This window comes from Nuphar pumila, chromosome 10 (genome assembly GCF_984573655.1).
Source record: "Nuphar pumila chromosome 10, dmNupPumi1.hap1.1, whole genome shotgun sequence".
Lineage (NCBI taxonomy): Eukaryota > Viridiplantae > Streptophyta > Magnoliopsida > Nymphaeales > Nymphaeaceae > Nuphar > Nuphar pumila.
Genome location: NC_143258.1, coordinates 101,445,276 through 101,464,360, shown reverse-complemented (window position 1 = coordinate 101,464,360; position 19,085 = coordinate 101,445,276). Strand labels below are relative to the sequence as shown.

General features: G+C 36.8%; 1 pseudogene across 1 annotated transcript; it reads left to right on the top strand.

The window, feature by feature from the left end:
• The first annotated feature begins 634 nt into the window (after window positions 1–634).
• LOC149827624 (replication factor C subunit 5-like) lies at window positions 635–18,645 on the top strand (annotated as a pseudogene). The gene is made up of 9 exons (XR_016434546.1): window positions 635–762; window positions 1,154–1,264; window positions 1,375–1,407; window positions 1,620–1,788; window positions 2,070–2,251; window positions 2,943–3,079; window positions 5,353–5,429; window positions 5,818–5,853; window positions 18,509–18,645. The product of XR_016434546.1 is annotated as a replication factor C subunit 5-like (transcript).
• Window positions 18,646–19,085: the final 440 nt, after the last annotated feature.

Below are 19,085 nucleotides of genomic sequence, written 5' to 3'. Positions count from 1 at the left end.
ATATATATATATATATAGAGAGAGAGAGAGAGAGAGAGAGAGAGAGAGAGAGAGGTCTCAGTATTAGGATTTTCTTAGCAAGGGACAAGTTGTGATAAATAATATTGCTATAGTACATCAGTAGAATCACAGTCTCTCTCTCTCTCTCTCTCCAAACTGGTCATGGTTAGGTCTAACCAAACTGAGTTCAATTAGCTATTTGAGCTAATTGGACATACCTTTTAAATGCATTCAGATCCGGATGCTAGTCTCTTCTGGATTTGGTTCAGTTTCGGAGGTAAAACTATATAAACTGAAACCCGAGTCCAATTACTAATACATGCTGTTTGATCGGTTCCCTTTACCAAATCCAACTCAATGGATTCCGATTCGGTTAGAAATCCGACCCAACCCAAAACTGTGTACATACTACATCCCTACGAGGTGGACCTCTGTTCTGGATCGTGCAGGTTATCCTATTCCTACCCTAGCCCGGTTTGCTTCAAAGATAACCTTCACTCATCCCAAAAATTACAAAAATGCTCTCCACAGGGTGCCACTCCTTTTACTGGCATCTTCTCCTGCTTCTCGCCAGAACGCAGTCTCTCTCTCTCTCTCTCTCTCTCTCTCTCTCTCTCTCTCTCTCTCTCACACACACACACACACACACACACACACAGAAGGGGTGGGGGGGGTGGGATGTTGTGGGTCGATAAGTACAGACCCAAAACTCTGGAGAAGATGACGGTCCATGAGGACATTGCCAAGAACTTCAAGAAGTTGGTGAGTTTGTTTTTTCTCTCTTTTGCCTTCTATTCTTCGTACTGATTTCCAGTCTGTTCTTCTTCTTCAATTTTTGTCAGTTAGTTAGGGTTTCCTAGTCTCAATCATTGCGTTTTCGATTTAGTTTTTTTGTTTTTCTTCTGTTTGGTTCTCACCCGATTTGATATTTCCACTTTCTAGGATTTTCGGTCTCTTCCATCATCATCGTCATCTTCTTCGTTTGCTTAATTTAATTAGTATTATTATTCTGTTTGGCTCTCATCCAATCTGACATTTCTACTGTTTAACGCCTTCTGTTCTTTTGGCTTGATTGCTTCTCATTTCTAATTCTAGAGTTGTTTTCCTTCACCCTTTTTTTAGCTTTTTCTGTTTTTTTTGTTGACTGAGGAAGGTATCGGAGCACGATTGCCCACATCTCCTTTTCTATGGACCTTCTGGTTCTGGGAAGAAAACCCTAATTATGGCCCTCCTTAGACAAATGTTCGGCCCGGGAGCTGAGAAGGTAATTTCATTTCCTTTGTTATTCCTTTTCTTGCGGTTTGGCTCATTGTGGGTGCACTTTTTTTTTCTTCCTTCGTGTTTTTATGTTGATTCAATTTGTTCTGGATACAGGTGAAAATGGAGAACAAGATATGAAAAATAGAGGTAGTAATTTATAAACCCCCTCTGTATCCTGCTCGCAATGAATGGAGACTATATGAATTTGTTTGTAATTTCCTCGTTTTCTCGTATCTTCCTGTTTCGTTTACGTGAAGATAATGATGTTGTTCGTGTCACTTTTGTGGATGTGTTTATTTTCTAATTGATTAGATTTGTTGGATATTGCTGGGCTTAAATTGGGATTGGGTTCTATGCAGACTGGAACCAGAACCATTGATCTAGAGATAACTACATTGTCAAGCAGTCAGCATGTTGAAATGAACCCCAGCGACGTGGGCTTCCAGGACAGATACATCGTTCAAGAGGTCATCAAGGAGATGGCAAAGAGCAGACCCATTGAAACGAAAGGGAAAAAGGGGTATAAAGGTAAAAAAATAACTCTGTGCTCTTGAGAATGTCCAAGCCTGTCTTTGTGTTGTTTCATGGTTTGGATGAGCGGTTTTCATATTTGTGATTATTCTGTAGTTATCTCTTTTTTTTTAACTTTATTTTTGGGTTAAAATATCAATGTACTATATTGTGTGATGGAAGTAATGTTGAAGGCTGCATGTTAACACTCTGTAATAGAAGATAAGTTGATATATGGGAACCATGTTCTATGTGTACATGAACGTGTGTAAGCTGATAGGGTTTGTGTATGATGGCAGTACTTGTGCTCAATGAGGTTGATAAGCTATCTAAAGAAGCTCAACATTCACTCCGAAGAACAATGGAGAAGTACAGTGCATCATGTCGATTGATACTGTGCTGTAACAGTGCTTCAAAAGTGACTGAAGCAGTTCGATCTCGCTGCCTAAATATATGAGTTAATGCGCCAACCCTGGAACAGGTGGGACACCTTACTTAAGTCATTGATCATTTTGCTGCCTTATCTTGATAACTTGGGTAAATTATTCTGACAGCTCTGAGAACCTAAATTTAAAGCGTGCACATATGGGTTCCTAATTTTCATGGCTTACCGTGGATGTTATGTTCTCCGATGTTTGTTACCTGACAGATTTTAAATTTCCTTGGTAGTGCTTTTGTCTAGCATCACCATGGGTAGTTTAGAAGTTCATCAGAGGTATAAGTCTCTTTATTGTTGGACTTTTCCAAAACTGTATACTATATTAGTAGAATAATGATGGTCTGGCTTCAAAGTCTGGATAGAAAAAAGTCCGAGTTCCTGTTCTTGCCACCTGTAAAATTGGAGTGTACTACTTCCTGAAGTCACCTCAACCTTTTTCTGTTAATCCCTTGAGTGCCTCTTGAGCCACAATTTTTTGTCTTGACCTTTAACAGTTCTGAGTGTGGGCGTGTCATGACTCTCTTTGAAGTTTTAGTTCTACATGTTTAAATCTTCTTGCTATTGATGTGTTTTGGGTTTTACAGATAGTTTATTGATGTGTTTTGGGTGTTACAGATAGTTTTAAACATAGACTTAAATAGCATTTGAAATCCAAGGTTTCTCCAGGATGTCATACATGTTTTTAGATGCTAAAGCCAAAGCTTCTAAAGAATCTCAATTTTCTGTCCTGCAGATTACTGATGTGATAGATTTCATTGGAAAGAAGGAAGGCTTGCAACTACCTGCAGGATTTGCTGCCCGAATAGCAGCTCACTCGAATAGAAATTTACGAAGATTGATATTATCTTTCCAGACTTGTCGAGTGCAACAGTTGAGTTGCCTAAACTCATGTGATTGTTGGTTATACATAGAAGCGTTTTAATATTATTGGCTCTTTCTGCCATGCCTCTTTTTTTTAGTTATCCTTTTACAGATAATCAAGTCGTGCAGACTATGGATTGGGAGCAATATGTTTCTGAGATAGCTTCCGATATAGTGAATGAGCAGAGTCCTAAAAGCTAATAACTTAAACATCTTTCTGCTTGGGAACTTCTATTCTGTAATATATTATTTTAATTTGATTTCAATTCTTATACCAACAGGAAGCTACAATTGTGGTTTTGGTATTTCAATTTTTATGTTAGTTTTCAAGCATTATTTCATCTCATATTTGGTTTCCTTCTACTTATGCATTTGTCAGAAGAAGGCTGACTTTTCATTGCTTTGAGTAGATTTTCATGAGATCATATGGCAGCATCCTCTCAAACATTGTATGAAATGTCTATCAGTAATTGGTATATCTTGCTTGTTTAGACAAGTTGTATATACTTCAAATCTCCTCTCATATCCTGTTCCCTTGACCAATTTTTAGAAATAGCACAAAAGTATGAGAGTACTTTTGGAAGAATTTGTGGATTCATTTTTTCTAGAGGACCATTATGAAATTATTATGCTAACTATGCTAATTCCTATCTTTGTTTGAATTTTGGCAAGGTGTTTTCATTTTCTATGTCATTTTGTTCTTTTTCAAAAAGATTGGATACTTAAGACTTTGATTTCTCCAAAAAATTCTTGAATTGGGATTCTGCAAGATACCTTTTTTTTGTGTTGTGGTCTGATCATGTTCTCAAATGACCAAATTCTCTGCACATATGCAATGAATGTACAGAATAGTAACTGTAGATCCTCTTGCTACAAGTGAATGTACAAGCTGCTATGAAAATTCAAGCCTAATATGATTATCCCTTGGATAGATTTGCAAGCTTAGTCTTTGACCATTGATGAATTTAGATAAGACACAGGTATCATGTCACTGTCCATTCAAATGCATCACTTTAATGTTCCTATTCAAATGCTTTACAGTAGTTTTGGAACATTTTGCAGCAATTTTTTTTTATGATCAAGCTAGGGGATTATGGGACCCCTCCTTTCCAGTAGACAAGCCCTACTGGTGGCTATAAACTGGCAGTTATTCAACCACCCATACCAGTGGCGTTCGAACTTTCAACGTCCCATCACGTGGTGACTTGCACGAACTGCTCATACCAAACAGACGGAGCCCCCGTTGGTGCATTTTGCAGCTTCCTTTTCTAGTGCCCCTTAATAGGTCATTGTATACAGCATATGCATGGAATGCCTGATATGCATATCATGTGTAATCACTATTTCTTCAACCTTTTGAATATAGTTCAAGCCATGTCGGTGGTCATACTATATTTATATTTAATCTTATTGAAATTGTCTTCTTTCATGCTCTAGCATTACAATTAGATTACATTTATCAGTGAAACTATTGTATCTCTGGATTTTATCTAAGTGTGGAATATGGTTCCTTTTTCTAGATCAGTAGATCATAAGTGCTGGATCTAAAGTAAACACCGAAAATGTTACTTCTAAATAGAGAGAAAGTTGCTGTTCCTTGCCAGAATGCTTCTGGCCACCAATGATATTGTTGGTAGCATTAAAATTTAAAAGGGAAGTGGCAAATGAAAAATGGCAAACTTGGCCATATTTCCTTCTGTTTGTAATATTATTTTAGTGTAGCTTTTTGTTTTTTCAAATGGAGAGTTTGACCCCTCATGGCGAGGCATGTTTCTCACAGGGCTCAGGTGCATGTGTTAGGCCACACTATGCATCAGCAAAGTGCTTTGATATCTGAAGCCAGCACCTCATTTTGAAGCCTATGCATTGAAGCAAACACTTTTAATAACACTGATCTGAAATAATAGGACAGTCATGGGAGACTTCTCATTGGAAGTCTTATTTTTTGTGCAGCAGTTTGCTCTAAATTTTTATGAGGCCTTTTTTGTTCCTTTTATGTTGTGCCTATGTGCAACTTGTGATCAGCCTTCTGTATAATCGTGGAGATATTATTTGCAATACATATTTTTTCTTAAAAAGATAGGTGAAGACTTCCTCATAATTTCCTCATTTGTATTGTTTATTACTTCTTGCAGGCTCTTTTTAGTTTGTGGAAAATTATATGAACTACTTGTCAATTGTATTCCACCTGAAATCATCTTTAAGGTTATCAATACAACCTTTGATTAATATTTTTTAGATTTAGGTGCAGAATCCCACTCACCATGTGAATAATTTTTCAGAGATTGTTGTATGAGCTGATGAAGAAATTGGATTCTGAATTGAAGCATGAAGTTTGCCATTGGACACAGCATATTATGTAAGTCTCCTATTATTCTCCCTTTATGCAGGCATGGCTAACGATGCCTTTCCTCCCTCTCTTTCTCATTATTTTTACACTGGTTAGGTTATTAGAAAAGTCACCATAGTTGGTATCATGGATTTTTCCCAGAGACCTTGGAAAATTATGGAAACTATCATTTCCCTAGTAAAAAGACTTGGTGATTTCGAAAAGAGAAACTGTGAGAAGTAGGGAAAATAGAGGACACTTTATCAGTTGTTTCAATTATACGAAATATCAAACAATTAGGAAAGATAAAAGATTGCTTAATAAATATAAAAAAGGTTGTGATTTCAGATATGTTTCTCATTATTGTTGTACCATGTTTCCATAATTTGAATTCTCTTGACGCTTGTACATGGTTCAGGAACACTTGGACAGAAGGCCGTATTTCATATTGAAGGTATACATCTCTATGAACTTTCTAGTACTAGGTCTTTCGGAATACTTTCTTTATTTTACCATTAAATTTTGATTAGTTAACTTGAAGAAATGAATGTATGAGTTGTTTTGCTCTATAAACAGAAAATCTCAAAATAATTCTCTTTGGAAAATTATGTTGGTCACTTGTAGGCATGGTAACGGAGTGCCACAGATCTTCTAAATAAGGGAGAATCATATTTAGATAACCATCTTTTGCATGATATCTCAAGAACTGTTGCAAGTGTTCTGAGAAGTCAGGAACTGGATATTTTACCCTGACATTTTAAACTGGGTGAAAAAACAGACATCTAAAATGCTAAAATGGATGGTTAATTTGGATAACTTTTAAAATTAGGAAGTTGCAACTCATTTGGACTGTGTAAGGTTATAAATAGTATATTAATCTAATTTGAGTAGGCAAGGCTTAACATGTTCTAGAAAGTTGCTGGATTAGTGGGTGAAGGATGGGGTTAAGTGAGGTCAACCAAGATGTTTGTGGAGAAATATCCATGAGAGATCATTGGTTGCTCTGTGTGAAGCACTTCCAAGTAAAATGCTCTGCCTACCACCCAATGGTTTCTGTGGAGATGGGGCATTAGCAGTGTTGTGAAAAGCGTTGAGGCGTAGCGAGGCGCTCCACCAAAATATGAGACGAGGCGTAAGCCTCGAGGCGCAAAGCGTAAGCTTCAAATTTTTTTTAAACTTAAAAAAACTATAAAAATTATCTAAAATTATAAATAAATAAGAAATGCTTTATTGATGAAGCACCAACCAACACGAAATAAAAAATCTCAAATAAATACTGGAAAAATATGAGATTAACATGTAAAAGTAACATTAATGCAACAACTTGATCTATGTAAGTATCTAAGAAATAAAATATGAACATTCATTCAATAAAAAACTAACATTAATAACAAAATGCATATTATCACTAACAACATCACGTCATAATTAGAAAATGCATGTTAACATTAACAACCAAATGTTAATGTATTTGTCCAGAACTCTTCAAAATGAGAGTGTAAACATTCACAATTACAACTGAAAGACCCCAAAAACATATAAATGGCCAATAGCTCTATTATATGAATTAGGGCCTAGGCTCTTCTTGTGTCTCGTCATCATCAATATCTAAGTCTTCAGTATCATCATCTGAAAAATCCATATAAATAGGTTCTCCTTCATCTTCATTCTCTGACTCTTCATCATCTACACTTTCTTCATCCACGTCCTCAGTTACTTCTTTTGCTTTTCTTTTTTCTTCAATAAAAAGTCATGTATTAAATATTTATGTTATGTAATTAAAAAAATACATTTATATTCATAGCAAGGTAAAAGGAATATAACTTTACCTCGATCTCTTGAAGACCTGTCTTGCCTAGAACCACTTTGTGAAACATGAGGTGAAGTGACTTTTTCAATAGGCACATGCTCAATGACATTTATGTTGAAGTTCAGATCCAACCATGAATCCTCAAACCAATTGGGATAACTTGGCAACACTGGATCTTCCTTCTCTACAATCCACTCATCGTTTGAGTTTATATGATCTAGACATATAGGGTCTTTGGTAGCCCTTCTCCTCATATTTCTCTCTCTCTTAATTTCATATTGTACATTACAAAAACCAATGCATTCATTTTCTCTTGTTCAAGTCTATTTCTTCGTTTCGTATGCACCTATAATTTCAAATCATTGATAATCAATTATAAGATAATTAAACTTATAAAAATATATTTCAAAAATAAAATAGAAAGTCACAAACCAATGAGAAAGTACTCAAATTCCTCTCACAGCCCGATGCATTGCACGTCAAACTTAGAATTTGAATTGCAAAATTCATCAACTAAGGGTTTTTGTGCCCAAATGAACTCCACCAATCAGCTGCATTCAAATAAAATAATAAAAAAATGATAAAAACATTAAGAATGTCATAATTAACAAAAGCATAAAAAAATATTGACAAGTAACAACATAATTGCAAACTTACCGGGACTTTTTAATTTTCTTGTTGTAACAACTGTCTCTCTATCAAACAACCCCTTTGCCTTTTTAAATGCATCGATTTGTGTTGTAATTTTCAACCGAATATTTGCATCAAAAACCATTTTTTCAACACAATCATAAAAGCCACTCATAACTTCTCCATCAGGGTTGAAGTTGTCAACATAATGAAAATGTGGATTTAAATAATAGGCAATTACATGCAAAGGCTTATGAAGTTGCAAGTCCCATCGTCTATCAATGATATCTCAAATAGGTTTATCTTTTCTTTCAACCTTGTCAAGGTTTGAAGCAATTTCCTCCTTCGCTCTATCCATTGCCTCATACAAAAATCTCATAGCAGATTCGTCTGCATCAATTAGCCGCAACACTTTCACGAGAGTCCGTGTAACTTTAATTGCATATGATATGACAACTCAAAACTTATGATCATTAAGAACAATATAAGAAATGTTCTTAGCATCAAATTTCTTATAGTAATTAGATGATCCTAAATTTGAAGATAAAAACATCGACTTTAACTCTTTCTTATAATATCCAATACTATGAAGTGTAAGATATGTTGTGGCAAAATGAGTGACGGCTGGACGTAGAAGTTCTTCTTTGTGATTTTTCTCATTAAATTTAATACTCATGCATGACTATAAATGTATTTTGTAATTTTTTTGCCTTTTCACTGTATTTTTAAAAATTGATATCTTTCTAATATCTTTTAACATAAGATCTATGTCCAAAAACATGTTTTTTCTGATGTTAACATATTCTTAGCTGCCACGTAATTTGGTGCATTATCTGTAATGAATTGCACCACATTACTTTCACCAACTTCTTTGACAACTTATTCAAACAACTTACACAAATTTGCATCAGTTTTTTCCATGTCGCTGATATCAACGTACTTCAAAAATACTGTCCCAAATGAGTTGTTCACAAGAAATTTAATTTTCTTCCTTTTCCATCTGTCCAACCATCTGCCATAATGCTGCATCCAACCTTTGGCCATTCTTTTTTGAACTCTTTTAAAATTTCATGAGTACAATCTACTCCGTCCTTCAAAATCCACGTTCTGATCTCGTGATAAGAAGGTAGTTTGAACCATCGCCCATAATTTGCAATAGCTTCTATCATTGCACCAAAATATGGACTATTGCAAAGATTAAATGATAAGGCATTTGCATAAAAAAATCTACCAATGGCACGACATACATTTTTTCTTTCATCCCTTTTGAAAGCAGTGTTTATTGTGGTTTGTCGTGCTTCTTTGTTCATAAAAAGGTCCATAGGACCATCTGCGCTTGTTTTTGCATCACTACATGATCCACTAGTTTCTTTATTCACATTAATGATCTAAAATAAACACTTCTCCCGATATCCGACTTGTTTTATTCTAACTCTTCTTTCTTTTGCTTCTGATCCTTTAGATGATTCTGAAAAAATCTTTTCACATCAGGTGGAACCGCTTCGCACATGTTTACACCATGTTTTGTGCCAGCTAAGTGATGTTTTAGGCTATAGATGCCTCCTGTAGTCTCTTTATGACAGTAATTGCAAATTACATGTCCTACGAGTTTGAGATCTTTAGTGGGATTTGGAACTTTAACTCCATGATCCCATCGTACATCTTTTCCCATTGTTCAACTGCAAAAATACATATAACAAAATATATATTAACATCATGCATCCTGCTGACCACATTACATGAAAAATAGACAAAGGGAACCACAACCAAAAAGACCAAATAAGCATGTCCATGATTTGGCACAATATAACAACCGTAACAAGAATGTTTGGATCTTGACATTTTGATTGGCGCCTTACTCTGTTGTTTTTCTTTATACCAAATCACCACTTACATAGAATCACACCAAGCATGATCTTGTGACCTTAATAGGAACAAAGGATGTTTTCTCAATGAGTTCCTTTGCACTTTGATATGCCCCATATTAGTAGTATGATTACCATATGAAAAAAATACCAATGGAATGCTGCCACGTGCACAAATGAATGTAACTAATGCAAATGTATTTCTGAAGTAAGGTCATTCAAAATGTGGCCACTGAACCACCAACGTGTTAAAATGTATACACAAAAGCATTATTGTAAGTATAAATATATATACTTATATACATAGAGATACGTATACATATATTATATGTATACGTATCTCTATATATAAGTATATATATTTATACATTTTTCTCTTTTTACCCGATAAGGGTATTTTTGTCTTTCCACATTTTGCGCATATCCCATTTGGAATATGCTGTACTTTTTTTCCTTTTTCTTTTTATTTTTTGTAATTCTTTTTTTCTTTTATTTTTGCCTTTTTGCACATTCAAAAAGGGGCATTGGGGGTCTCCCCAATAGAGTCGTTGGGGAGCCCCCAACGGTCACAATTGTGACCGTTGGGAGCTCCCCAACGACTCCTTTGGGGAGCCCCCTCTTGCCCTCTTCTTTCTTGTATAAATAGGGGTGTTCCCCCTTGTTGTAGAACAAGCTTGAGAGTCTCAAGCATTTGCTTTTATATAGTGAAATACATGCATTATTGCATGTTTATTATTTATACACTTTTTGTGTATTTTGTTCAAGTGTTGTGAGAGTGCTTTCGTGCACTTCTTTTATAAGGTTTTTATGCTTGTTTATGTATTGTCTCTTCGTAGACAATTTCACATGGTATCAGAGCTCGGTTGGTGATTGGAGATCGTGAGATCCGCCTTTGTTCGAGTGCCTCGAAAACCGTGCCTTCGGATTTTTTGAGATTGAAGTGGTGGATCTTGCTTCTCAAATATTTTAGAAGGATCTTGTGCTAAGAAGAAGTTGAAACATCGTATTGGTACGTCTTTTTTCTTCTTCTCTCTACGTCTTAATGGGTGAGAAAGAGTCTCACTTTGCCCTTGGCTTCAAGTTGAATGGGTCCAACTATCATATTTGGGCCGGGAATACGGAGGCCCACATAAAAGGAAAAGGATTGCGGGGTTATGTGCAAGGAACAATTCCGGAACCGGAACCCAAGATAACCATAATGGACGGAAGTGAAATCAAGATTCTTGAGGGAGAGGAAAGGATCAAAGCTCTTGAAGAATACTCAAAGAAACACGACGAATGGGAAATGAAGAATTTCAAGATTCTTTCTTGGTTCTTCGCATCCGTCGAAACGAAGATTAATGCCAACATTATCAAATTCAAAAAGGCATCAGAAGCTTGGCATTATCTCGAGAAGATGTATACATCAAGAGACCTATCTCATAAGTATTACCTTCAAAAGAAGGCCCTCTCCCTTACTCAAGGTGAAATGTCTATTAGGGAATATTTTGCCGATCTTTCCTCTATTTGGGATGAGCTCTCTATGCTTGAACCAAAATGGAGTGGAGAGGCAATTGAACTCCGCCACAAGCAACTTGAAGAAGATCGTTTATTCAATTTTTTGAATGGGTTGAGACCGGAATTTGAGCAAATAAGGTCATCACTTCTATCCTCATTTACTCCTCCTTCTCTTGAAGATGTTCTCACCAAATTAAGTGGTGAGGAGACTCGTATGAATTTATGTAAACAAGGACCAAGTGTTCTTATGGTTCCTTGTAATTATGAAGAAAATAATGAGGTTAATGCCGTATCAAGACCCAGAAATAATGTAAAGACCTATCGTCCTCCTCACTTTAAATTCCAAAATCAAGGAGGAGATGGTGGACAAAAAGGGAAGCGGGACTATAGCAAGACTATATGTCACTTTTGTAAAGAACCGGGGCATATCAAGCCGGTATGTCCCAAATGGAAGAAGCTCCTTGCTATGGCCACCACCGGCGCACCACAAAAGGAAGAGGCATCATCAAGTGGGTCACTCTCGTTGAACCAAATTATGGAAGCCCTTCAACCTCTTCTCAAGGGAGCTACATCCGGTGCCGCCGTGTCTACTTCTTCCATTCCAGGTAAAGTCCCTTGGCTTTTGGACTCAGGTGCATCCTTTCATATGTCCCCAAACATATTTTCACTTTCCGATTATTCAAAAAATGCTTCTCCATCCTTTGTTTCCACTGCAGATGGAACTTCTCTTGAAATTAAAGGAATAGGTAATTTTGAAACTCAAGATTTTTTTATTCCAAAAATTAGATTTATACCTAAACTTAATTTAAATCTTCTTTCTGTTTCTCAACTCTCGGATCATGGTTGTGATATTAAATTTTCATGTGATAAATGTTTAATACAGGATCGCCTGTCCGGGAAATTGATTGGGGAAGGCTTTAGAAAAGGCGATTTATACTACATGGAATCTCTTCGAGTTCCAAAATCTTTTTGTAATGTTGCCCGAAACAAAGATATAAACATGTGGCACAAAAAACTTGGTCATCCTAATATCACCAAGTTGTCTTACTTACATTTTGCAAAAGACCTATGTAAAAGTTCATTTTCTTGTAATGACCGTATTCTCGGAAAAATGAAAAGTTTACCTTTTGAGCAAAGAACTATGTTCTCATCAAAACCCTTTGAAATTGTTCATTCCGATGTTTGGGGACCGGCACCTGTTGTCTCAAAAAGAGGTTTTTCTTATTATGTTATTTTTGTGGATGATTTCTCTAGATATTCATGGATCGTTTTTCTTAAATTCAAACATGAAGTCTTTTCATGCTTTAGAACTTTCCATTCGATGATCAAAAATCAATTTAATAGTAACATAAAGATTTTTAGAAGTGATTCTGGAGGAGAATATCTCTCCAACCAATTTAAAATATATCTTGAAGATCAAGGAATCATTCACCAAAGATCTTGTCCTAAAACCCCCCAACAGAATGGGTTGGCCGAAAGAAAACATAGACATATTATTGAGACCACTAGAACCCTTCTTATTTCCCAGAACATACCAAAAAATTTTTGGGCTGAAGCTGCTCTTGCTTCTGTTTATCTGATAAATCGTTTGCCTTCTAGATTATTAGGAAAAATATCCCCTTTTGAGATTTTATATAAACTTGAACCAGATTATAATAGGTTACGAGTCTTCGGGTGTAAGTGTTTCATACTTACGGATAAGAATGACAAACTCTCTCCCAAGGCTATCCCCTGCGCTTTTCTTGGCTATTCTGAAACTCAAAAGGGATTTCGGTGTTATGATCTTCGAGAAGATAAGTTATATGTCTCTAGAAATGTAACTTTTTTGGAAAATGAAAGTGGATTTGAAAAAAATGTTTCGCAACAAGAAAATTTTGATTATTCCTTCCTTTTTGACTTATTATCTAGTAATGATGATATATCTAGTGATGATGATGTATCATCAAACCATGATGAGGACATTGAGGGTAATGTCGAAGAGCATAACCAACAAGAAGGCAGGATTTCAAGTGATCCAATAACATACTCACGTAGAAACCAAGACACCTTTAGAAGTGCTATTGATCAATATAGTGAACTTGTTCCTGTTCTCGATCACCGTAGATCTGAGAGGAATAGGAGACCTCCAACTCGTTTTGTCTCCTCTGATTCCTTTTCACCCCGATATAGGGCTTGTCTTAGTGCCATTCATTCTTATTTTGAACCTAAAAATTTTGAAGAAGCTAAAAAATGTATAGAATGGCAAGAAGCTATGCAAAATGAACTTAATGCTCTTAAAAGGGCTGAAACTTGGGATTTCGAAACTCTACCCATAGGAAAGAAAACTATAGGTTGTCGATGGGTTTTTAAGGTTAAAACTAAGAGTGACGGATCCCTTGAAAGGTATAAAGCTCGCTTAGTTGCAAAAGGATATGGGCAAGAGTATGGAATTGATTATGAAGAAACTTTTGCTCCTGTAGCCCGAATGGTTACAGTTAGATGTCTTATCACTATTGCATCTATTAAAAATTGGAATATTTTTCAAATGGATGTAAAAAATGCTTTTTTAAATGGTGATCTTAACGAAGAAGTGTATATGGATGCTCCACCAGGCATGGAGATCCCTAAAGATAAAGTTCTTCATTTTCGAAAGGCCCTTTATGGTTTGAAACAGGCCCCCAAAGCTTGGTATGACAGATTTACCAGTGTAATGCTGGAAAATGGTTTCTCCTCCTGTTATACTGACACTGCTCTATTTACTAGAAAATCTAAGGCAGGGATTGTAATATTGTTACTATATGTTGATGACATGTTAATTACAGGTGATGATGTTCAAGGAGTCAAGGGTATTAAGTTCGTCTTGACTTCAAAATTTGAGATGTCAGACTTGGGTTTTCTGACATATTTTCTTGGAATTGAGGTTGCTTATTCGCAACGTGGTTATTTTCTATCTCAGTCTAAGCTTGCTTGTGAGATTATTGACAGATCAGGGATTTCTGATGACAAAATATGCGAAACTCCTGAAGTTGTGGGAGCAAAAATGAAGATTGACGACGGTGTTCCTCTAACGGATCCTACTCCTTACAGGCAGTTGGTAGGTTCTTTAATGTATCTTAGCATTACTCGACCCGATTTGTCACATGCTATACACATCGCCAGCCAATTTCAGCATGCTCCTACAACCGTTCATATGAGTGCTGTGCTTCGCATCATTAGATATTTAAAGGGAACGGTGAATAAGGGAGTATTCCTATCTTCTTCTTCTGAATTAAAATTGCTTGCTTATACTGACTCAGATTGGGGAGGTGACCCTAGTAACCGTCACTCCACCACTGGTTTTTGTATTTTCTTAGGAGAATCGTTGATCTCGTGGCGTTGTAAGAAGCAACAGAAGGTATCCTTATCATCCACTGAAGCCGAATACAGAGCCATGACATCCACTACCATGGAAATTGTATGGATTCGACGCCTCTTGGAAGATATGGGAGTGCCGATCAGAGAACCAACTAAGTTGTGCTGCGACAATAAAAGTGCAATCTATATTGCCAAAAACCACACCTTTCATGAGCGAACAAAGCATATTGAGATGGACTGCCATTATGTCAGGGAAGAATACTTGAAGAAGGTCATTGATTTACCATACGTGACGTCTGAATATCAACTTGCGGACTTCTTCACAAAAGCTCTTTGTTCGCCTAGATTTCATTTCCTCCTTGACAAACTTGCGGTTATCACACCGTAAGTTTGAGGGGGGGTGTTAAAATGTATACACAAAAGCATTATTGTAAGTATAAATATATATACTTATATACATAGAGATACGTATACATATATTATATGTATACGTATCTCTATATATAAGTATATATATTTATACATTTTTCTCTTTTTACCCGATAAGGGTATTTTTGTCTTTCCACATTTTGCGCATATCCCATTTGGAATATGCTGTACTTTTTTTCCTTTTTCTTTTTATTTTTTGTAATTCTTTTTTTCTTTTATTTTTGCCTTTTTGCACATTCAAAAAGGGGCATTGGGGGTCTCCCCAATAGAGTCGTTGGGGAGCCCCCAACGGTCACAATTGTGACCGTTGGGAGCTCCCCAACGACTCCTTTGGGGAGCCCCCTCTTGCCCTCTTCTTTCTTGTATAAATAGGGGTGTTCCCCCTTGTTGTAGAACAAGCTTGAGAGTCTCAAGCATTTGCTTTTATATATTGAAATACATGCATTATTGCATGTTTATTATTTATACACTTTTTGTGTATTTTGTTCAAGTGTTGTGAGAGTGCTTTCGTGCACTTCTTTTATAAGGTTTTTATGCTTGTTTATGTATTGTCTCTTCGTAGACAATTTCACACAACGCAATAAGGGTGTACCCACAAACAAAAGAGTTTGAGATGGGAGTTTGTAAAATTTTTGAAACATAGCACATGAGAACACCATTTTTTTTACTTTTTAATCAATACACAAGAATAATTTTGTGATATTTTACTGCATCTTTTATACATTTCTATTGAAATAATTCAAAATATATATTAAAAGCTACTTTTTTTATTCTTACGCAGAGAAACCGTCCCCAGACTTGGGCTCCCCAACATTTCCTATGGAAAAAAAAGATTAGTGCAGCTTTACCATCCAACTATCTCATTCACCCCACTCTTAGGGATGGTAAGCGAACAAAGCAACTCACTGCTCGGCTCAGTTGGCTCGCACAAAGCTCATTCAGACTTGAGCTCAGTGAGCTGAGCAATAAGCAAGAAGCAGTTCGTGCAATATAAGTGAAACGAGCACGATTAGGTTTATCATATGCCAACAAACATAAGAGTAAATGAACTGGTTATGCAAATATGATAAAAACAATGAGGTCACTGGTTCATTTTTGTTGTGGCTTCTTGTAAAAAAAAAACCTAGTTCTGCTTAACGAGCCAACTCAGTTTTGGCTAGCTCGAGCTTGTGCAAGCTCATGTTCAGCTAGGCTGTAATCGAACCCGAGCTTGAACAAGGCTTTCAGTTTGGTTCCTTTACCCACTGCTCTTCTCTATAAACATTAGTATAGCCAACTTCCCAACCTTGGTCTCAAGGTCTATGAGGGGGGGGGGGGGGGGGTGTCGGGCCTGTCGGAATAAATCGCACGGCAGGGGTCGTGCCTCTGCCTGCCACAGAGATTCAAGAGAGGGAGGCAGACACGAAGAAAAAAGAATGAAGGGGGGCGGGTTACCTGGGGTATGGCTGCTTCCGGCGTCGCAGCTGCTTCCGACGAGAAGGAGGAGGCCGATAAGGGAGAGACGCTAGAGAGGGATTGCAAGAGACTGTGAGTGAGGGAGAGGGGCTGCGAGAGAGAGGGAGAGATTGTGAGAGACGAGAGAGAGGGGCTGCGAGAGATTAATTAGGACCCCCGACCCTCGTTAGGGTCGGGGGCAAGATTTCAATTATGGTCAAATGAGGGCTTTGACCCTCATTTGACCATAATCACGAGGCGTGCGCGTCTCACCGTGAGGCTTGCCTCAAGGCCTATGAGGCGTACGCCTCTATGCATTTGCGCTTCAAGCCTGCACCTCAAGGCACAAAGGCCCTCGCCCTGAGGCGAGACACGCTTTTTGTACCTTGAGGCGCGTTTTTAATAACACTGGGCATTAGTTTTGTCCCTTTTTGCCCTTTTCCTGGTCTCTCTCTCTCTCTCTCATGGTGATAATGATGGGTACATACCATAGTCACCTATATCATTCAATGTAATTTTTCAACCAGGGTTTTTTTGGAGAGATTTTCAAAAGTTGGTAAATCTCGGGATTTTAAAAATTGGAAAAAGTAATAACCAAAAAGATAAGCAGATAATAAGTGTTGCATTATTTTTCTTCCAAAAATATAAAGAAACAAGTTTTAAAAGGAAATAAAAAAATAGAAAGTGTAAACTTAAAATATAAAAAATGATTTTTTTTCGCAAAAATATTGTGATATTATCATGATATTTTGACTTTACATTGCCGAAAATATCACCAATATTGATGTGATGTTTTCAAAATATCGGCAATATAGGTGACACTGGTACATACACTGCACAAGAACCTTGTGCCATCTCAACTTGGAACCTGATTTGATCTCATACTTCATCCATAGTTGGCAAACTTGTAACTCAGATCCGGATCGCCTGACCCTTAACTTGCGAGTCAGCGGGTTGACTCGGTAATTCGGACAAGTTAGGACATGAATTTTTTAGTGTTAAGACATGGAAAAAAATCAAACTCAAATTGTATAATCTCTAAATTTAGCACATGACATCAATGACTGAGCTATATAAGTATTCAACTATACATAATTGTTGATATTTATGATTTAAAAATATATGATTCTTTATAAAACTTATCCTTTTATAAGCATTATGATTTAAAACTACGAAATGCATGACAAAAGACACATAAGTGGCATGCAGATCGGTGGTCCTGAATCGGTGCATGATTCGGGTCTACTTGGGCGATTCCCGAGTCAACTCACTGGGTTTGCCAACTATGGTTTCATCAAAATTGGGAGAATGGACTCTGACCATAAACTTGACTTAGTGCTGACTAGTGATCTTGTCAAAATGATAATTGTATCAATTTATTTTAATGCTGGTGAGACCTCTTTGCTGGTGACATAATCCTTATCTTTCTTGGCTCCCGAATGGAAACAACTTACGACTTAGGGGACATTTGCTTTAGTCACAAGTGGGATGACCAATGTTTGCTTTAGTCACAAGTGAGATGAATAATCACAGCCTGAGAAAATTCAAGCTGTGGTTGTTGGTCACAAGGTCAATGTCATGACCAACTTTCACAAAATTCAAGGCAGGATCAATCACAGCTGAAAATCACAATCATAACTTTCTCATGTTTCACTAAGCTTGAGAAATTGTTATTGTTATTTACAATTACAGGATCTTTAGAAAACCCAAGAATCACAGGTAAACTGGGTGTCCATATGGGCACTGACTAGCACTCACAATGGATATATTCAATGTGCTTAAATTCATGCCTGGTGCAAAACTAAGCTTGTTTGTGTGATCTTTGTGGGCCTCATCTTGGTTACCATCACAAAGGTGACTGATGTGTAAAATGGACCTAGGTTTCTTGAACTCTTTTTATTTGTGAATGGTTCTGATAAAGCAGTGAATTATGTATCAATGATTACATGGTGACTTCACTCATACTTGGGCAGTCAGGTTGTTGTACACTGCTTCACCCTTGATATAAATTCTGGAAGCGTGTTTAAAATGCTTTAGAAATTTAATTCTCATGGTTCTTTTGCACAAGCTTTTTTATTTACTGTTGGCTTACGATTTGGTTATTCTTGCAGCATGTGGCAAAGTTCATGAGCATATACAAGCAATTTTTGATTGCAACATTTGGCTGATATTGCGAAGATGGAATCACTGTTTTGGTTCACCATGATTATCAAAACGGTTGTATGGCATAAGTTCATTAGTACATAAAATATCCATACCTGCATGTGGCGGTCTCAGGCTGCTGCTCCAAAGGATTTCCTTTTTGTTTTACCATTCACTTTGGAACTACGATAGTGTTGGTTGATCTGATGTAAATTTTTGATATAAATTTCTGTGGATAATGTGAGCTCTGCAAAATCGTGAGGGTTGGATGGTGTGCTGGGCGCTTACTATACTTCTGGTGAACTTGGTGATGGTGTTATTGTTGGTTTTGAAATTTGAATCCCTTGGTTCTATTGAACGTGGTTATGCTACCTTAAGTTGTGCATGCAGCTGACAGCAAATGCCTTGTGAATGTCATGATGCTGCAATCAAGGTCTACCCTCCGGCATCTGGTCCTTATTTTGAAAGCATTGATTCCGAGGGACTTGTTTTTATTGGCATTTCTACTGCATTTGAGAAGAGCTTGTTGAGTTTGAATCTCAAATA